General features: G+C 42.1%; 1 protein-coding gene across 2 annotated transcripts in view; it reads left to right on the forward strand.

The window, feature by feature from the left end:
* Window positions 1–302: 302 nt before the first annotated feature.
* LOC120316275 (inositol 1,4,5-trisphosphate receptor interacting protein) overlaps window positions 303–22,634 on the forward strand; it is a 31,699-nt gene continuing 9,367 nt past the window's right edge. The window contains exon 1 of one of the 2 annotated variants that reach the window (XM_039361655.1): window positions 303–717. The gene's annotated coding sequence lies outside the window, so the exon portion shown is untranslated. The other variant, XM_039361656.1, reaches the window with a different exon arrangement.

The raw sequence follows: 22,634 nt of genomic DNA on the forward strand, positions 1-22,634 counted from the left end.
ATTTGAACTTGTGCAACCAACTTAGCATCCTCAGGTTTATCAAAAGGCAACTGTAAGGCCAAATATTAAAGAGAGAAAAATCATGGCAATCGCACAAGGAAGTTTGCATAGAGGAGATTTTGTTACACACAGTTTTCACAACTAGAAAACCCACGAGGAGCAAACTCCGGAAAGTTGCTGCTTTGCTGCTTCCTCGCGTGTTGCACAACCGGCGGGATTTAAGGGCGTCCACCATCCGCTCTCTCCCTCCCCCACCCATCCCCACGTCCTTTCCTACTCGGAAAGTGTCTGCTAAAAATCCGCTAATCTTTTCTGCTCTGCACTCCAACCGGCAAAAAAGTAAAGTCTGAAAAAGCTGGCAATTGTCGGTATGGTATTTAAGACACCGCCTACCACCTTAAGAAGGTCCTGGGACTCTACAGAAAGTTGGATGCGCCGCTTTTTTTCTCCGATGGGTGGAGAGAGTTTTTGGGAGGGAGAGAAAAAAAAGCTCATCTCCAGGAAATGAGTAAACTAGAAAAAAAAATCGTAGTAACTCTACCTTCGTAGCTAAAAGCAACAGGCGTATAGGATGCTCGGAGAAAAAGGAAGTGCTTCAGACAGAGGTTTTGATCGTAATCGGCACGAAAAGAAGCCTGAAACCTGGCTTGAAAAAGCAGATAAAGCGGCTTCTGTTGGTCCTTGTTTAGTCAAGTAAAAGGTTTCTTGCGGGACGCAGTAAGTACAGCAGTTACTCCTCTGCCGCAGAAAATAGCTTTTCATTTAAGATATTAGTTTTTCTTTTCTTTTGGACATCTACTTTGTCTCTGAAAATGCAAGCTGCAAAGTGGAGTCTGCTGGTTGCATTTACTTTGTGAAGAGTATGCAACCCATCCCCCCCACCGCCGTCTTTTTCGCCGCTAAAGATAGGAGTGACTTTTGCGCTTTTTTCTGCCCTCCTCCCCTTCCTTCCGCTCGCAGCTTTCGAACGTAGCTAAATGAAGAGGAAAGAATGGACATACACCCTTCTCAGAGCAGTTTGGGGATCACTCTGTATTCGGGGGGGGGGAGTTTCAAATTTGCCCCGGTTTTTTCCATAGTCTGAAAAAAGGACCGGCGACAACGAGTTACAGAATAGGGAACGGAAGAGGAAAGGCCCTTCAAACTGTATGAAAAATTGAGGTACTTTTAAAAAACAAAAAATGATTTTCCACACTGCACTTTCCTCCTTCTAGGGACTTGACTTTTTCAACTTGTTGAAAACTTTTTTTCAACTTGCTGAAAACTTTTTTTTATGGTCCACATTCTGGTTATCCAGTATGTTCACCTCTCAGGAGGCTCTTCAGCTTTCTCTTTCTATTCACATAAGTGCTTTGGGTGCTTTTTTGCTGCTGTTATTAAACTGCTAAATTGGCCACAATTTATTTTATTCTTCTCTTGAGCCAAATAATTCCAGGCTTTTTTACAGCAGCATGCAAATTAACAAGCATTAAGAGTAAAAACATAAATCCTAATAAAAACACAAGGCTGTAATTCTACCAGCACCTCAGAAACAATAAGGATTGCATCTGAGAAGAGAGCATGGAAGAATTGTAAGATGAGACAGTTTAGATTAGTTTATAACTTAAAAGCAAAAGGCCTTTGCCCAGACGTTAAAAAATAGTAAAATAGGCACCAGAAAATCCTGCAAAGCCCCACTCCAGAAATCCATCTAAGTTGGCTATGTACTTCAAGAGAATGACTGTGACAATTGTGTTGTATCTACATGTATTTGCTTAGATAAATTTGTTAAAATGTATAATTTAGTAATAGAGAAAAATAAGTAAAAATGTACTTTAAATCAGGACTTCAACATTGACTGTGAAGCATTCTCCCCATTACAAACTCAATTGTGTTCTATTCTTCTAGCTTGTATTATAACACCGGTTCCAAATCTCACACCCTATTTTCTTCATGTTAGCTGAAAATTCTAGGAGTTGTAATCTAAACAATTGTTGGAAAAATATGTTTTAAGTGCCTGGCCTGTAACTATGTTTTGTAAAATTTTGGTCCTTGAAAATATATCCTGCAGTACTGTGCATGCTTACCTAGCAGTATATGCCTTATTTAAGATTTAATTAACAGATAAATATAATTTTAAGTCTATTACTCCTCTATAATTCAGAGTACAGTACTTTTAAACAGCTAAACAAATTCATGAAGTCAGTCTGTGGTTTTAATTATGGAAGCTACATGGAACCTGCATTGAATGCCACATGGAATTAGGCAACTTGGAATAATGTATACATGACTCAGAATGGCCAATGATCACAGGCTATGAAAACCATGATCCAAAATACAAGAAAAGTTAGACCTGATCTTCCTCTTTCAAAACACTTTGCTTGTAGGCCTTTTCATGGCATTTGGCTAGTACTGTGGGAAAAGTACTAGAATAGATATTTGCTTAGATACAGCCATGGCAGGATACATGGAGTTGGTTTCCACGTAAACTAAGCTTAGACTCAGCAGCCAATAAGCCCTGTGCTCTCATAGACCCAATTTGGAGCATCTAGTCTGAGACTACATAACTAACTTCAGATAAAAAAAATGGCAGATCATTGGCACTGTGATTTTTTTAAGTGAACGATCTCCATTAAAATAAGGGTAGAAACAGGCTCAAAAGTCTGCAAGGCAAAGTTCATTATTTAAAAGTTTAATAAACCTCAGTTCTCCTCCCCAAACCTCCCAATGATGTTAGCCTGTCATGGATGTCCCTCCCTACAGCCAATTAATTAAAAAAAAACTGTAATCATCAAATGGAAAAGATTGCCTGTTCCTTGTTAAGCCTTATGAACTAAATAATGCTAAGCATAATTTGGGAACCATCTGATTCTGTAAATTTAATTCAGAATTCAAAATTGCTATTAAATTCCTTTTTTGAGATCCTTTTGAAAATAAACCTGTCCTCTGTGTCACCATCTCTAAGCCTGGCATCATCATCACATGAACCACTTCTTATGTAGTAATCAGAATTCTTGTTTTTATTTGTGATTATTTACAATTCCCTTGAAATCACATTGATTTAACAATGATATTGATCTAAGGGATTTTTGTGCATTATAGATACCAAATTTCATGTATCAGTCTAGGAATAATACACACATAGTACACAGCTTTTTCACCTCAGGACTTTCCAAATTTGCAATCCATCAGATTCATAATACTCTAGCCTAAACAGGTTGTGGAAGTTAGGATTTACAGAGATTGTAATCCAATAGATTTTATGGATCAAGAAATCTATAGACAAGTTTATATGTGGATCTTGAAGAATAAGGTTTAGAGTAAGTTTTACAGTCACTGTAAAAATGTTGGAAACACAATGCTAAAAAGTGATTGGCACAGTCCTTGATAGATCCCAATGGAGCTACAACTGCTAGATATAATTACATGAAGTACTCAAAAGGTATTGAGAATTCAAATAGGCAACTTGTAGAGATACTGTGGGTGTCAGCGGTCACCATATCTTGCCATTGACTATGCTGGTTTGGCTATTCAGACTTGAAGACCAAGACACCCCCAAGCCCCTTATGTTATCGATAGTTCCGATGACCTAAAACGGATTATTTGTTCATTATTTGAAGCTTGCTTGCTCTGATAAAGATAGGTTAAAAACATTTCAAAACATTATTGGTTAACTCAAGGAAGAGTGGCTGTATCCTTATATTTATTTTCCAAATCTTTTAATCTATATTGTGATTTTTTATTTTTCACTGTGCTATAGCACAGTCTATCAACACAGTTTAGGTGTACTATGCAAGGAACAAATTTCAACTTTTTAAACTCCTGTATCTTCTGAGATACTTTGTTCTCTATTTGATCCATTTTTTCTGTGGCAGAATGTACTTAGGCTGCAAATCAGCCTTTTAATGACAGGGAGATCCTGTCATTAAATATTAAATTAAGACTTATTTTATTGCTCTCATTGTTACTAACTAAATAAGGATTTGTTCTCATCCACAGTCATGTCCAAAATGAGTCACGTAGACTAGTTGCTGACTCTGGTCTATTTGCCATAAGGACACATGCCATGGCTCTTTTATTGTTGTAATAATTTCTGCTTTTTCAAGAGGGAAAGAAATTAAAGGAAAATTAGATTTAGTACTTTCAGAACTCCAAGGTGCACTGTGGACAACATTTCTAGTGATAAAAATAAATTCATATTTCTTTAGTATTCCTGTATTACTAAACTGGTAGAATGAACTTTTCCAACAGTTTCACCCGTTTCATAGCTGAAACTACATTTGCTGTCTACTTCTTGCCTTTGTTTGGATGGATGCTTATGTTGCAATTTGGCTTGTCTTTGGTTAACTACCTAATTTTTTAGTGTCTTTATCATTGACAAAGTTTCCAAAGCTTATAGGCAGAAAAATAAAAAGCAAATATCATAGACAATACATAATAAATTAAATATGACTTGGCTATTATAATACATCATATGAATACAGGAATTTAGAGTATTCAGGCTAATTCAACAGAATTGATAATTTATCATTTTGTAAATGTCATAATGTCAACAGATGTTCCCTCTTGCCATTGAAAAGTTTGTGGGGAAACATGTGTCTCTGGTCTTTTCAGCCATTGCCTTTCTCTGCCTTAAGCAAAATAGTATTATCTCTAATAGCAGAGAAATAGTGGCTTTCATAATGCAACCTTTTCAAAATAGTTTAAAATTCAGATCACACTAATTTATTGTTATTTAAATTAGATTTCTGTCTCCTCTTTTTCATATTTTCCATAAAAACATCCCTGTGAAGAAAGAAAGTGACTGGCCCACAGTAATCTAATGAATTTCATGATTGAGGGCAAATTTGAACTCAGGTCCACTAACTCTCATTCCAGCAACTTAATCACTATACCATACTAAATCACAAAAGTCAGATCTGTATACACAAATGTACTGTATATAAATATTTTTTTTCCTGCAAGCGAACATGAGGTTACCCTATCTGAGGCCAAAATCTCTATAACACAATGTACTTCATTTTATCTGTATGCTATAAATAGTTTCACATGGCCAAATCTATATAAATAAAAATGTAAATGTTTGTTTGTTCAAAATCTTAAATCTCCAAAAGTTCTTCACTGATTGCTTTGAAATTTTAACACAATGTTGCATTCGAATACGTGCGTGTTTTTATATACCTACTATTATATAGATGTCACACCAGTGACAGGTAAAAACATGGTTTTTTGAAAAACAGCACCGGCAAACCAGACAATCTCTATATTTGCACAGACAATGGAACAACAAAAAATATTGTATACCCATAAGCATTGTGAAATTAAACATATTACAAATGTGCGCTTTCTCTTTTCTTTCTTTTCCATTTAACCAGACTGAGCCACAGCATCGCGTGGCTGGGTACAACTAGTATGAAAATAATTCTGTTCCATAGAACAGTGATGGCGAACCTTTTAGAGACCAAGTGCCCAAAATGCAACCCAGAACCCACTTATGCATCGTCGGGTGCCGGGTGGGTGTGGCCCATTAGGTGGGTGTGGCCTATTGGGTGAGCGTGGCTGCGGTGGTAACAGCAGACTGGGTGGGACTAAAAAGTTCAATCAATCAATTCCAACTTTGCAAGATCTTTTTTTCCCGCGAGAAGTTGAAATTGACTGATTGAACCTTTTTTTTTTTTTTTTGTACATGGCGGCGGAGGCCTAAAGCAAAAAGGTTTTATAAAACCCAGCTGAAGGCCTAGGACTGGGGTGACGGCGTGCGTGCCCACAGAGGGGGCCCTGAGTGCCACCTCTGGCACCCGTGCCATGGGTTCACCACCACTGCCATAAAACTATATAATTCACTTTATATGCCACCTATAGATAAAACTTAGGATAATATAAAAAGCAGAAGATGGTGTAATAGGATGATAAGAATTGATATTGGTATTCTTACTTCCACATTCTGTATTAGCTGGAAATTCTGGGCTTTCTTCAAAGGTAGTACTGCATATGGAGCATTACATTAATCTTAGCAATATATTTATGTCTTTGACAACAAGAAAAAAAAACCACAGGAACAGATTTCAGTATTATGGTTGCTTCTAGAGACAAGGGAACACACAAGGAAATGGGCTGTAGTCCACCAAAGCTTGTTTCATTATAAATGTTCTAGTTTTCAGGCTACCACAAGACAAATGTTTTGCTATAGGAGACTAAAAACTACAAGCCAGTGTTTCTTCTAATCTATTAAATGAATTTTATAGAATCTTTCCTTGTGCTGAAATATTAAGAATACAAGCATTATATTATATACAGTTGCCCATTTATAAATAGGTAACTGAACAAATATTTCAGTGGAGTGTTAATCAGTGGCAATGTTTGTTTGAATAAGTGTACAGTATCTGGTTGATATTCATCAACCAAATAAATGAAAAACAATAATTCTATAATAATTGGCAAATTCTTGTGTTTGTAATTGCATGTGTTTGTTTTGTCATAAATCGATCATATATTTGGTTCACATACAAACCAGTTAGTGTTTGAATATATTAAATCTAAAGATGAAAAGGCTGAGGAAAAAAAATAAGAAAAACTGAGGAGCAGTTTATCTCCAGTTCTAAAATTTTCTTAAATATCCACATCACTAAAAAGATATATAAGGGTAATAAATTTAGTAATGTGTCATACGTTGTATAAGTTGCTCCAGACAAAACAAGCCTAGAGTGAATTTGGTTCTTGTCTCAGTTAGAATTGTCAGATATTTCTGCTTTGGTAAAGGAAGAACCATTTTGAATTTTTCCAGAAAAAACAAATCCTCCAGATTTCTATGATATTTATATTTCACATATCAATGGAAGAACTTTTTTTAAAAAAAATCATTTATGCTGAAAGGAATGGTAATTTCTGGCCATGTGACTAACCTTTCTGACACTGAACTATTGAAAGCAGGAAGTTCCTTGTTTTATAATTGGTAAAAATATTTTGCTGCATAGTAAAAAAATGATTTCTCTTTTGAAATTGTTATAAAATCATGTAATGCCTATATATTCTTAATTGTATGCCTTCCCAAAACATTGGAGGACAGAGGGGAAATATCTCTGTCTCATTAACTTTGCAACTTTTACTGAAACTAGAAAACTAAAGATTTTGTAAAGCAGGTCAGCAATAATGTTTTCCTCTATTCTTTTCCTCTATTTTTTTTTTTAAAGTGGGAGCTAAGCTATTCAGAGCTTAGTAATGAAATACACAAAAAAGGTAGATAAAGAAATTGGCAACCCTCAAGAAATGGAAAGTTCCTTTTATTATATTTGTGCAAATTGCTTGAGAGAAAGTCTCAAACAGTGGTCTTTATGGCTACATGCTTTGTTACCAAGTTTTTTAAAAAATATTTATCATGATATTGCATAATATCCTTATACTTTGATGAAGAAATAATACTCCATAAATGTAATAAATTCATTAAAACGCCTGCTTCAAAATTTGTGGAAGTGACTTGAAGGGGTGACAGATGCTAGAAATAGGAAGAAATGCTGAAAGTCACCCCTTCCCCTTTCATCTGCAAATGCAAAGGAGTTTCATTTATGTTGGTGAAGAAAAAATTTTTTTTTGATAACATGATAGTCTTGCAAACAAAAATGAAAAAAAAAGAAAGGTATGACATTAGAAAGTTGTTGCATCTACTTTGGACTATTTTTTTAAAAGACTATATATGTGCAATTATTTTGTTGTGTACAAATAGCTTCAATGTAATGGAGTTCAGAAACCTTATGTCCACCATTAGGCCAGAATTCCTTTTAGAAATGCCCAGGTATCTACTGCTATTTCAACACCTGTACAGTGCCGTCCTCTGCCTTTTTGTCTACACTGAGTAGGAGGAGTGGTCAGTGGCCTAAATTCCTTTCTCCAGTACAGGAGATGGATAATCCACCAATGGGTTTTCTTTGTCTGCCTGCTCTTGAGACCAAGTAGCCAAATTTGACACGCCCCCGCTTGCCCGGGGCTCCATTCTTAACTTGGCCTCAGCTCTGAGGACTCGTGTTGGCTGGGCTCTCAGCTATTTCAGGTCAGACAAGAAATTTATTGGTGGGTTATCTTTAGATAATTGGCTATCTTTAAATTTAATTACCCTCCCTGACAAAATTCCCCATAGATACTGGGATCCTTTTGGATCTCAACTCATTTAAAGGTAGGGTGTGGGGGGGGGGGAGAATCCCAGTTTTCCCTCAGTTCCCAGGGCTCTGGGTGGGGGGGGGGAGAAGGCACTAGCAGAGGCTGCTTGCTGTGCTTTCTCCCCAGCCTTCCCAGCTTTTTACCCCAATTTGGGGGAAAATAGCAAGCTCCACACCTGGACTCAAATTTGAGTCTGGATCATCGGAGCTTGCTTGAGCAGCCCAGGGAAGCCGTGGGCGCCATTTTAACTGCCCTATAGGCAGCGTGGGCCCTTGCAAACACTGGGAACTCCAGAGAACGAGATAGAGTGTTTCTGAGAAGAAAGTTTCCGTTTTTACCCCAAATTCTCCGGATTCAAGCCCAGTAACAGGGAACGAAGCTCCAGACCCTGCCGGCTGTTGGGGAAAGCAATTTAAGGGCATTTTTGCAGATCGGGGGGGGGGGTAGCCTTCCCTTAACTGGCCTCAACCACACTCAGCGCCCAAATTCCTTGTGAGGCCCTAGAACAAACGAGGCCTGCCCTGACATTGGGCCTAACGAAGCCTGCTGCAGGAGGCGTGCAAACCAGAAGGCCACGTGAGCTCAGAGAAGCCCAGCTAGGCCTAAATAAATAAATAAATAAATAAATAAATAAATAAAATAATAAAAAGTAAAATAAAAAAAAATTATAGCAGGGCACAAGGGAATCCTGGACATCCTTTCCACTTGGTAGTCGCCATCTTGAATATTTTTATTGAACTATTCAGGCCTCTAGTCCTCATTGAAGTAGCCTCAAATTTTAATTTTTTTTCCCTTACTGGTGCACATTGCCTGGTCATCTAAGGCCTCCGGGAGGAACCCAGAGAGTGGCTCCAAACGTGCCTTCGATATCTGTCTCAATTAATGTGACCGTAGCCCAGAGAGAATTTTTTATTGGTCAAGTACTGTGGCCGCAGCCCAGAGAGAATTTTTTATTGGTCGAGTGACCAGGGGAGCAGTCTTGGTATTTGCTCCAATCTCGCTTCCACCAACTGCTTGCCTGCCAGAGCTCCTTTTCTCAGCGTTTGTTTCTGAGATTGCTCTAACGGGATGGAGGGATCCCCGTTGCCTCAGTCCATGGGCACAAACTCTCCACCTCCCAATTACGGCTGCAACGTGCCTTCGGGCCAGAAGGCGGCAGGTAAGTGCAAAACCAAGACCAAGCATACGCTTAAGAAGCCCTCCAAGTTGGCGGAAAAGCAAGCCAGCCGTAGGCACCAGGCCCTGGAGAAGTAGTTCTCCAGGGCACAGAGGCAGGCCCAATTGGATTTGGATCAAATGGCGACCACTGAGATGGAATTACCATTGGACCCATCAACATCAACTCAGGGAGTATGGTCCATTCCGGGGACAACAACACCACCTGGCCCGCCCCGCACACCGGCCCAAGAAACAGCCACTGTCACGGGTGCTACCATGGAATCCACCATGTCACCCTCGGCCTCTGCACTCAGAGGTCACGATATAGGGGACATATTTTCAGATAGATATCTGGAAGCCTTATTAACAAAAGTGGTGGACCGCGCTCTATCGCAGTGCTCCGTCCAATACGACCAGGGAGCGGCCACACCATCCCCTGAACTCCCCACAGAAATCCAGGCTATTCAGGAGCCCACATCTCCAGCCCATTCCTCCATGAGCGGTTACTCCTCTCCTCAAGAGGAGGAGCCACTGGAAATTACCTTGTCAGAGGATGAGGAACTCCCCCCTGAACCATCCCCATCGGGAGGCCTATTTAATCCCAATCTATTCCTCACGATCCTTCGCAAGGCCACGTCCACCGCGAACATAGGGGCTGAACTGTTCCCTCAAGCGCAGGTGACAACGGGCACCACGTCCAGGCCAATATTTTTTGCAAAAGTGACAACGGAACACCACGTGCCTTGTCCCGACATGTTTCTGCAAGAGATCAAGAAACAATGGGCCTCCCCTTCCTCCCTGCCGTCGGTGAGTAGCACGGACAAGAGGATGTACAGTACATCCTCAGATCTCAAGGAGGCACTAGAGATACCCAAGGTGGACGAAGCCTGGACCCCCTTGGTTTCCCAGACAGCTGTTGCGGGGGACCTCATGGGTCCTCAAAACGTGGGAGCAAACCTTCCGCAAAACTCATCAGTCAGCGGCATGGGCCACCAAAGCGGCCACTTCGGCCTCGTTCTTTGTTCGGACCACCCTTCTGTGGCTACAAGAACTACAGGCCAGGGTCCCTGTTGAGGACTTGCGGACTCACCAGGACCTGGCCAAGATGGTGGCAGCCACAGAATATGCTGCGGATGCAACACTCCAATTGGCCATCTTCTCCTCTAGATCCATAGCATCCAATATAATCGCCAGAAGGATGCTGTGACTAAAACACTGGCAGGCTGACACCAAGGCTAAGTGGCGCCTAGCGACAGCCCCCTATTTAGGCAGCAACTTGTTTGGGGAGGTCCTGGCTCCTTATCTCATCGAGAATAAGGACAAACGTAAGGTCATGGCTCACTTAAACAAAAAATCTGACAGACGCCCTGCGCCTTATTTTCAAGGGCAGCCTTTTCACCAAACGACAACTGCACCTCTCAATCAGAACGCAAAACCATATACGCCCAGACAGGACAGACCGTACGACCGTCCCTATGACAGAACAGGGTTCAGGTCCAGGCAACAGAATCAGACCAAGCGGCCCTTTCGTGGAACGGGCCGTCCCTACCGGAAGAACAAATGACCCCTACCCTGACCTCCCCATTGGAGGAAGACTGGCCCACTTTTTCCATCAGTGGGAACAAACCTCCACGGACAACTGGGTACTGCAGACTATTCAGTCCGGGTTGTCCCTGGAGTTTCTAGTCATACCTCCAGACCGATTCAACAGTTGTTCAGTTTCCAGGGATTCCATAAAACGCAAACTTATGCAGGAGGCCATCCAATACCTGTTGGATATTCAAGTCATAGAACCGGTTCAACCAGAATACAGAGGCAAGGGATTTTACTCCATCCTCTTCGTAGTCCCCAAGACCTCAGGAGGATGGAGGGCAATCCTGGACCTCAGAAATCTCAACCATTACATAACATACAAGAAATTCAAGATGCAATCCCTCCAATCCATCCTGGGAGCCATCAGGCAGGGCGATTTCCTGGCATCGATAGATCTCACGGAAGCCTACCTTCACATTTCCATCCATCCATCTCACCGCAGGTTCCTACGCTTCTGATACAGAGGCAAACACTTTCAGTACAGGGCCCTTCCCTTCGGTCTCTCTTCAGCACCCAGGGTGTTTACAAAAATTCTGGCGGTAGTAGTTGCCGAACTCAGAAAAATCCCAATACACGTCCAATGCTACCTGGACGACATCTTGATCCAGGCAACATCCCTTCAGGCGGCTCAGGCGGACATAAGAACCACCATTTGCGTCCTTCAGCAGCATGGGTTCTCAATAAACTTCCAGAAGAGCCAGACAGTTCCCTCACTCAGGCTACTGCATCTGGGGGCCATCATAGACACATCCAACTGCATGGTCTACCTCTCCCAGGAGCGAGTGGTTAGCATCAGGGAACTGGCTCGCCAGGTATACAAACACAGTTCCCCTGGTCACACTATCCCAGTTGCTAGGCAAGATGGTATCCTGCATAGCCATAGTCCCCTGGGCCAGGCTTCATCTGCGGGACCTACAATGGTTCCTTCTTCCATTCCAACGACAGAACACCAGCGCATCCAACCACCTAGTCAGGGTTACAGCGCACATTCGCAGGGCGCTCCATTGGTGGTGCTCTCCAGCGATGACCAAGGGTTCACCCTTCAAGGAACCAGACAGGGTTACCATCACTACAGATGCCAGTCTGTACGGTTGGGGAGCCCACCTCCTCTCTCACTTCGCGCAGGGATGTTGGTCCGCCGTGGATCTGAGGAACAACATCAACTGGCTAGAGCTCAAGGCAATCCATCTAGCCCTACGGCACTTCAAACACAAAATCAAGGGTCGCCATGTCCTAGTCCTTACAGGCAACGTGGCAGCCAAGGCACACATCAACCGTCAGGGGGGCACCAGGTCCAAGTCCCTCATGACAGAGGGCTCCTGTTCGCCTGGGTAGAGACCAGCCTGGAGTCGCTAAGGGCGGAACACATTTCGGGGGTCAACAACCAACAAGCGGACTTCCTGAGTCGTGCCACAGTGGACCCTTCGGAGTGGGGCCTGCACCCAGACCTGTTCCTAAACATCTCCCGCAGGTTTAGCCAGCCAATCCTCGACCTGTTTGCATCGTCAGACAATGCTCAACTCCCCAGGTTCTACTCCCGCTACTTCAGTCCAGGGGCAGAGGGGACGGATGTATTAAGAGTTCAGTAGCCTCAAGGCCTACTTTACGCCTTTCCCCCATTTCCGCTCATACCGGCGGCCATTCGCAAGTTGATATACAAGCGGGCGGAGGTGATTTTCGTGGCACCACACTGGCCACAGAGACCGTGGTTCGCAGACCTGATGAACCTGTCTCAATCACCCCCGTGGAAAATCCCCTCTCACCGAGTGTCCCTATATCAGGGAACCATCTGCCATCCGGACCCTCAATGGTTACAACTGACCGTCTGGCACTTGAATGCCGCATAATGGCGCAGTTGTTCTCCCCTCGCGCCATCACCATGATTCAGGCTGCACGCCGTCCAGCGACCAACCGCATCTATGATTCCACTTAGAAAAATTTTTGCCTTTGGTGTAGGAGGCGACAGTTTGACATCTCCAAACTGATCATCCCTCAAATAGTAGATTACCTTTTGGATGGACTGGACAGAGGCCTCACCCCGGCGACTATCCGCAGACAGGTGGCGGCCTTGTCCACTCTTCTAACGTGTGCAGACTCGGTTCCCTTAGCTCACCATCCCAGGGTTCGCACCTTTATCAAGGGTGCGTGTAACACCAGACCCCCAGTGGTACACAGATACCCATCTTGGGAATTGCCGAGAGTACTTCGTGTTCTCGTAGGACCACCCTTCGAACCACTGGCGAACACCTGTCTCTAAAGGTGGCGTTCCTGATCGCCATCACATCGGCTAGGCAAATTTCTGAGCTGGCTGCACTGTCGGTCAGGAATGACCTCTGCACCTTCCACAGTGATAGGGTGGCCCTTAGGCTAGATCCTTCCTTCATCCCGAAGGTGAACTCTCTGTTTCACAGGGCACAAGAAATTGTTCTCCCAAATTTTTGCCCGAATCCAACACATGATCAGGAGCGGCAGTGGCATACATTGGACGTCCGCAGGGCATTGCGACATTACATAAAACGTACAGAGCCTTTCCACAAGTCAGAGGCCCTCTTTGTGTCCTTCCGACCGGGCACTCTGGGGCGGAAAGTTTCCGCCGGTACCATTGGAAGGTGGATTTGGAACTGTATCGCCGAGGCGTACCAAGCCTCGTCTCTGCCGCCTCCATGCCATCTCACTGCCCATTCTACTTGAAGTGCTGCAACATCAGTGGCATGGGCCACTCAGGTGTCCATCGAGGAAATTTGTAGGGCCGCAGCATGGTCCTCACCTTCCCCGTTCATGCGCCACTACAAGATTGATCGCTTTGCTTCGGCGGACGCCTCCTTTGGTAGGAGGGTCCTCCAGCAAGTGATCTGCAAGGACACTCTTCCGGCCTTATCTGTCTCCCACCATCGGGACAGTGAGGCTTTGGTATGTCCCATTGGTGGATTATCCATCTCCTGTACTGGAGAAGGGGCGTTGGTCTTACCTGAACGCCTTTTCTCAGTACGGAGATGGAGAATCCACACCCACCCTAAGGTCAATTAGGCCGTTTTTAGGGAATTGAGAGCCAATACCTCGCCAACCTTCAGCCACTTCACCCTCGTTAAGAATAGAGCCCCAGGCAAGAGGGGGCATGTCAAATTTGGCTACTTGGTCTCAAGAGCAGGCAGACAAAGAAAACCCATTGGTGGATTCTCCATCTCCGTACTGAGAAAAGGCATTCAGGTAAGACCAACGCCCCTTCTATCCTTAAAATTCTATTCCTGAAGGAAAAAGGTGAGGAGAAGGAGAAAGCAGGGATTAGAAACTAAGCCTTATTTTAGAATATTTCATTTTATACTCCTCAGGCTGTCTGTAATGCCTAATCAGAGATGGAGATGAGCTGATGCAACTTTTCCTTTACTTGTCTTCTTTCAGTATGCAAACATCTCTTCCTTGTAGAGAAATAGAACTGCCCATCCAGATTCAATTTTAATTAATGGGGGGGGAGAAACTTTGTGGAACTGCTGGCCACACATCTGACTCAGTGCCTCTTTTTCCACTCTTCAACAGTCAAGTTTCTTTAAAGGGGAGAGGAAGAGGAGGAGAAAAATCTCTCATTTCTGTTTACTTAACATCTGTTCTGTTGATCCCAAAATCTTAATAAAAGCTCAGGTTGATGAAAAACAAAATATGTCTGAAACAAAAAAAAAAAATCTCTTCAATGGCTAATTTCAGTGGGAGTTTTTGAAATTGAACATAATTTATCATGCTTTTTATCTGGAAAGTTTTGTTTTGTTTTTTAAATGCTGCATCTCCTTGTAGCAACAAATAGCTCTCCTTCTACCTCAAGCATTGGTGAAAAACAGATGCTGTACAACAGTTGTTAGAGCTTTAAAGTGGCTGCAACAGTCTAAGCCAGGAGTGGGGAACCTTGGTTCTTTTATGATTTGTGAACTTCAATTCCCAGAATCCCTGAGCCAACATGGCTGGCTCAGGAATTCTGGGAGTTGAAGTCCATAAGTCATAAAAGCCAAGATTCCCCATCCCTGGTCTAAGCTATCTTCTCCAGCATCTACCGTATAGATGCCCTGTTGCACCATATCTCTGATGAATTTCAAAGATAGGTAAAATTTCCAGAAATTTTCAGTACTTCATCCACCAGGAAGTCAACAAAATTCCAGGTATTTTCAAATATTGGGAAAAAAAATCTGTTGGGTGGAATTTGGGTGTTCCAACAGAGGACATGTCTAAGGTAAACTGGATATATTTTAATAAGCTTTGGTTCTTCTTTAGTTTTCTAACTACAGTTTACTTTTGTCTTACTATAAAAGGAGACACATGCAATTGCACACATACCTGGGATGAAATTGGTTATCTGCTCTGAAGAGCACAAGTATAGCTTTGAAATTTTTTTCCCCTTCAGAATCCCTACCATATCCTCCTCACAACTCCTGGAGAAAACCTACTAGGTTTTCTGCACTGTTTTCTAGAAAACTATTCTTGACTACTCAATTACGCAGGAAGAGGCAAGTGGCAAACTCCTTTCCTGCTTTCCTTTTTAGCTTAGCCATGTGGGCAGAAGTGCCTGCTAATGTTAAACTTAACAGGCAAACAATTTAACTCTTTAACAGCAGATCATATATATGGTATTAGGATGGTATAGTATGTGGCCACACTGCCAAATATATTCTTCATGCTGATGTGCTAGAACACATATCAAGTCTCATTTCTATATGGGAAATCTCTTAAAATAGAATTATTTCAATTTGGATATACAGTTATAAAGTAATAAAAATCTGTATAACACTACGGATAAGCATTTCTCTTCTAGATATAATTCACTACAAAATATGTATGAAGCACATTACAAGGCATTTTTCTTTAAAGTTTTGGGAGGCATACTTTCCCTTTATATGTATATATTATATGCATATGTATGTATATATTAAGAAAATGTATAGGCCCACCCAATTCCCAGTGGCTCACCTATTGATGTCTTTAAGTATATGTCTTAAGTTGCTTAAGTAAGCAGATTTCATACAATTTATTCTATTTGTATAAAATGTTGCACTGGGCTTGCATTTGAGTTAGATCCAGTGCATCCTTTATGATGTTTTATATGTAATAATCTTGCTTAGTGATTTTCTAAGCTAGAATGTACTATGTTTGAAAGTTTTAACTGCATTCTTTTATGGATCACTTGAATGTCCAGGTAATTATTTTTATAATACCAGCAGAGAAGGGGAAGCAGATGCTACTAAAACAGCTTATATAACATTTTGGTTCTTCCTGATTCCTGTGTGAGCTGTACATAATGAGGTGCAATATGATTTTGAAATCCATATGCACTATAGCTGGCTGATTTGCATATAATGCTAAGTAGTACTTCAGAAATATGGAACAGAGCATTTCATTCGTGTACCTACATCTTCTTTATAGCTGTGAAAATGCCTTGGAAAGATGTTGTTACTTTTTTCTTGGTACTTCTATGCGGAAACAGTGATTAGCAGTTCAATAAGGCATAAAACATCCAAGACTTGTTTATACATTTTTAGTTAAGAAAAAAAAACCTAACTTTGCAGTTAAAAGAAATGGATTCTTGTTACTTCATAATCAGCATCTCAACAATTTTCATATACAACTGGGAAACCTGTTTACCAAATGTCAGCCCTTTGATGTAGACAACATCAGGAAACAGACGCCATAAGGAGAAACAAGCGGCAATATATTAATAGAGTCTTGCGAACTTTTATCCACCCTTCTTCTCATATCCCAAACAATAAGGGAAGATCCTGCCTGAGTCTCTTCTTAATACCTCTTTGCTTATGTAATGGTTTTTGCCTGTGTCCCTCAAGATCATTTTCTTTATGGTCTATGCCAAATACGTTTTTTAGCATTTGAGAAAAATCAGATAATAACAAAGAATATAAGGAAATTTAACCTAGACTTCTAAGTATATACTATATTTATTCAGGAAAGCTGTATATGAGATGTTTACAAAAAGTATGTCAGGAAGGTTATACAAAACTTATGAATATTTTTTAATTCTCTGACTTAAATAATTCATATAACTGGATTAAATAGAGTATAGGTATCTGTGATTAACATTCACCCTTAATATTAACACTTTTTCTGTAATGCTATATCTTGGTTTAGTTGTATGAAAATAATCCTATCCTCTGTTTCAGTTCACACAGTCCTATTTTCCTTTTTATTGGTATAATTCCAAATGGAAGAGTAGTTTAACTTAATTGTATTTTGTGTATCAATCAAACATTAAATTATGCTTACCTATACTATTTTTACACTCTAGAGGACATAGATCTCTGCTGTAATCCTGTTCATGTAAACACTTGTTTGAAAGTCTTCCTTCTCCTCTCCTATGACAGTGGGAACCTTTATTTTGGTACAGTTAAGTCTATGACTTGACAGTTTAAATATTTTGTAGTTCCCAAGGTTTTTTATATGTTGCGAGTTTTTGAATCCAGACATTTTCTGCTCACTTGCATACCAGCAACCAACTCATTACAGCAATCCCCACTCTTAAGTTTAATGTCTCCAGTCCACTCTAATTTTAATTGGTGTTTAAAATCATACTTGGTTTAAAATCTGTGTAATCAACTGCCAATGCATGAATCTTCAAATGTTTTGTTTCTATATAAAGATTTCTTTAGTTTAACATGCATTCATCACATTTAAAAAAAAAAAAAAAACCTATCGGCAGAGAATGAAGGCGAATACACATGTCCCAGGATAATGTTGCAAGATCCAATCTGAGTTGGTCCTTGGGACTAGAGTTTTTGTCTTCCAAGCTTTTGGACTTATGCTGGAGCCCATCTTCAGGGAACTTGGCTAGAAGGAAGATTGGATCCCGCAATATCGCCAGAACATTCAAAGGGAGAGCAAAATTACGCAGTCTGTTTACAGTCCTAGCTGGAGCAACATCCATACAAGGATCTCCCTGTTGTTGCAAAAACTGCTTCTTTATGCACCATTAATGGGCAAATTGCAGCCCTGCGGTCTATGATCTTCCTGCAAATGTTACCTCTCTTTTGAGATTGCAACAGATGTCTTAGGAATACACAAAGCTTGGAGAAAAAATTAAAAAGACCCATATGGTCTCAAAACAAATCCTCAAGGCTTTTTCCTATCTCAAAATTAGCAGCAGAATAAAAACTGAACAGTTTAATCACTGCAGAGCAGAAACCAAATAAAGAACTATAGAGCATGTGCTTACTGCCACCCTCTTTCTAACACACCTCACAATTGGAGTATAATTTGATTATGCTTTATTCTAGCTCAGCGGTTCTCAACCTGTGGGTCGTGACCCTTTTGGGCGTCACATGAGCCTTTCACAGGGGTCGCCTAAGACCATTGGAAAACACATATTTCCGATGGTCTTAGGGTTTGTCAACCGCCTTCTCTTGTTTGTGGAAAATATGCTGCTTGGCGGCAGTCTGCACGAACTCTACCAAATGTGCCCTGCAGGGGGCGCATGAAGAGCACAGGCGCAGAGCAAGACCCCCCCCTCCCCAGAGACTCATTGTGCAGCAACTGGATTGACTTCTTCTCGTGCACGCAGGTCAGCAAAGGGGAGGCTGCTGCAGCACCCAACTCCTGCGCCCGTCAGCTGGCGACCCCCGAACGTGCGCCAGCTGACACAAGAGGGAGGGAAGGAGGAAGGGACTCTTCCTCCTCTCCTAAGCTTCAAAGCACGATTGGCTTCCCAAGGGTGCCACAATCCTCACGAAAGCGGGGGAGGGGGAAGAAGCAAAGGGGGCGAGAAAGCTCTTGGCAGGCTCGAAGCAGCACCTGCCAGTGTTGTTGCCGAGAAATTCTCCATAAACCCAGGGAAGGGGTGGAGAAAAGGAGCCCGCTTTGGGAGGAAACCGCCACTTTCTTCTCCTTGGCTTTGCACTCTTCTGTTTCTTGGCAGCCAGGCTGGCCAGCCTCTCCTGGCTGGAACTTCCTTTCCTTCCCTCCCTCTTGGTCTCTTCCTCCTTCCCTCCCTCTCCCATTGTCCCTTCTTTCCTTCCTTCCTTTCTTTGCCTCCCTTTTTGTCCCTCTTTCCCTGCCTCTCCCCCTTGTCCCTTCCTTCCTTTCGCCTCCTCTTTGTCCCTCCTTCCCTCTCTCTCCCCCTTGTCCCTTCCGTCTTTCCTTCCTTCCTTCCCTCTTTTCCAGGATCGGGGCGAGCCTCTACAGCTGATCCGCGCTTCTGCAGCTGTAGCTGTTCTCCTTGGCTCCTGCTCACAAACTTGCTCACTAGAAAACATGTGCTTGGTAATTTAGCAGAAGCGCGAATCAGCTGTAGCCCAGCGCTGATCCTGGAGCTTCTGCTAACTTAGCAAGGGGCATGCCTTTCGGCGAAGCTGAGCAAGTGAGCTGGGTGAGCTCTCTTCTGTCTCTGCCTGTGCACAGGCAGGTTTGCTGGCAGTAAAGCCCCCAGCCACACTGGCAGCCTATCCCCCTCTCCTTGTCCCTTTCTGGGCACGGAGAGGAGGAGGAATGAAGGGACGAAGAGGGAGGGAAGTAAGGAACAATGAGAGGGAAGGAAGGGAGGAACAAGGGAAGGGAGGAAGGGACAAAGAAGGAAGGAAGGAAGGGACAAGAGGAGAGAGGGAGGGAAGGAGGAAGAGACTAAGGGAGAGGAAAGAAAAGGGACAATGGGAAAGGGAGGGAAGGAGGAAGAGTCTAAGAAGGAGGTGAAGGAAAGGAAAGAAGGGAGGAAGGGACAATGGGAGAGGGAGGGAAGGAGGAAGAGACTAAGGGAGGGGAAGGAAAGGAAGAAAGGCATAATATGAGGGTGGGAAGGAGGAAGAGACTAAGAAGGAGGTGAAGGAGGAGAAGGAAGGAAGGGACAATGGGAGAGGGAGGGAAGGAGGAAGAGACTAAGAGGGAGGTGAAGGAAAGGAAGAAAAGGAAGGAAGGGAGAGAAGGGTGGGAAGTTAGCAGAAGCTCCAGGATCAGCGCTGGGCTACAGCTGATTCGCGCTTCTGCTAAATTACCAAGCACATGTTTTCTAGTGAGCAAGTTTGTGAGCAGGAGCCAAGGAGAACAGCTACAGCTGCAGAAGCGCGGATCAGCTGTAGAGGCTCGCCCCGATCCTGGCACCCACCCCAGTCCCATCCCAGAGACCCACAGATTCCCCCCACAGGCACTCTGCAACCTAAGTGATCAGCTGGCCATGCCCCCTGGCCATTGATCACGTGACTCTGGGACACTGTGAATGTCATAAGTATGAATCAGTTGTCAAGCATCCGAATGTAAATCACATGAGCCTGGGGATGCTGCAACAATCATAAGTGTGAAAAATGATCATAATTCGCTTTTTCAGTGCTGTAACGTCAAACAGTCACTAAGCGAATTGTTGTAAGTCGAGGACTACCTATAACTTTCCCATTTTTTCCTTTTTGGGGGGGGGTCAAGTTTTTGATACCCCCTCCGGCCAGCTGGATGGGGGGTTGGGGATCACCACAACATGAGGAACTGTATTAAAGGGTCGCGGCATTAGGAAGGTTGAGAACCACTGTTCTAGCTAATGCTACTCGCCAGTTGGCAAGCACAGGCAGACCGACAAATATTAAACAAGCTTATTGTGTTTGTCAGCACTGAGATTAAGGGGATTATGCATCATACTTCTTATACACAAGGAAATTAACCACACCTTTACTTTCAAAGATGAATGCTGATGGAGCATTAAGGCACTACATCACTTCTTGTTAAAATGATACATTGCCTAAGGAGGTATCTACAGGCTTGTCTTGCTGTTTTCTTGGCATATGGCTTTCCCCGCCTGCAGCAGAATTGGGCTGTAGTTTGTTTCCGAATGCTGTTCTCATCCTGCTAAATTTGTGCTCTGAATCTGGCTAAAGCTTGACTTCCAGACTAAATTAAAAGATTGTGAAATCAATTTTCATATACAGTACTCAAGATGGAATGCTGTGGCAAATTCATTCTGTTCCATATGTGGGTATTTGCAAAACTCCACTTGGAGTCTATTCTTGCAAATGGAAACAATGCTGTAGTCATACTGAAAAGGGGGGGGGGAAGCTTCTGTCATATATATAAAATACCATGAAGAAAGAATTCTGCACTCTTTTAAGTTGTTAATATCTTTAAATCAGAGTGATCCTTGTGAGCAGATCACTATTTATCCCAGTCCCAGCCTTGATCTTGAGAGCAGACAGATGTACCTAATTTTACCATTTGTCCACCTAATTGTTATTTAGCATTTTACCCTCCCTTCTAACAGTCAATTAACACCTTCTAATTCAACTATCCCTATGTTTTATACAACCCTCTATTCTCCATATATGAAATTTGTTGAACATAGAGCAGGTGAAATATTACAGATTTCATTTCATTTTGCTGTGACAGAGTATGCATAAAACTGATATTTTAAAAAGCTTGAAAAAATCTTGCTCTCATTTCTAAGAAATTTAGCACCTTTTGTGCATTTCTTAAGGTCATAAATTTCATTCTATTTGTAAAAACATAACAAGATAATAGCTATTTGTCTTTTTCCCATTTTAACACTACTTTTATTATAAGGTTATAGTAATAGAATCTTGCAGGTCTGAATGTGCTTCTCCCTCTCTCTATCTACCTGAAGACTAGAAGAGCCTTGTCTGAGATGCTTTCCCAAATTACATTTCTATCCCAGAGTCAGTTATATTTTATCTGTTGTTGCCTAGTTTTCAGCTCTTCTTCCTGTTCCTCAGGGTTATGTCTTCTGTCCATTACACCATCTATGTGCCCAAAGAAACATGAAACACCTTATATCCAAGCTATAGATGATGTTCCAGAAAAGAAAACCCTGTTCCAAAAAACCTTGACCACTTTGTCAGTCTAGAATCCCACATGGCATTTCAAGATATAGTCTGACACACATTGAATTCTGCACAACTTGCATCTGTCCTAAAGCAAATGTAAATAACTCTAGCCATCATGAAATCTACAAAACCACCCAGTGAGCCTCAAGATCTTATTCTGCTCATTCATCCCTCAAAGAGCCTACCATGCAAGAGTGTAGAGAAAGAAATGATGTTTCAGTGCATTTCTTAGAATTACCAGTATGTAGGCTCTAAGATAAGCTTTTACCAGTGCTTAGTCACATTCTTTTTGGCTTTCTGCCAGCATCAATCTAGACATCTTTTCAACCACTTCATTTTCCTAAGTTCTTTTGTTAATTAATAGTCTTCTTGGGATTGCTATGGGGATTGCTTTTCAAAACTACATCCAAAACCAGAACTGCCCATTAAAGCTATCAGGAGAACTATAAACACCTTCATGTATACATCAAAATTCATCATCCATTTGGGGCAGACCAACCAAAAAGTTCCATCAGCCTGATGGGATGTTTGTAAAGAGCCACTGCTGGACCTGTTTAAATGCACATTGTTTTTCACATCTTAATTATGTACAATTATGCTTTGTTAAAATTAGTTCAGGATAATACTGTGTGAGGCAATGAATGTAGGTTGATAGTCACTTGCAAAATATTAGCTTATATTCATTGTCTCTCACAGCTGTATCCCAAAATAATTTCAATGGCCATGAAAACTTGCCCTCTAATCTTTATTTAAATTATTTTATAATCTTATTAATTAGACACAGTGCTTCCTAATCACACCACATCCATTTGCTCTGGTCTGAGATCACGATGCCTCAGAGAGGATAGCACTGGCAGTGTTATATTTGCTTCTCAATGCATGCATACTGCATACTATTCTATTTTTAATAACAGCCCAGAAAAGGAAATCCTGGAGATTTTTTGTGAACAGATAAAG

Source organism: Crotalus tigris, unplaced genomic scaffold, assembly GCF_016545835.1.
Source record: "Crotalus tigris isolate CLP2741 ecotype Arizona unplaced genomic scaffold, ASM1654583v1 scf7180000019328.220996217465:2438092, whole genome shotgun sequence".
Classification (NCBI taxonomy): domain Eukaryota; kingdom Metazoa; phylum Chordata; class Lepidosauria; order Squamata; family Viperidae; genus Crotalus; species Crotalus tigris.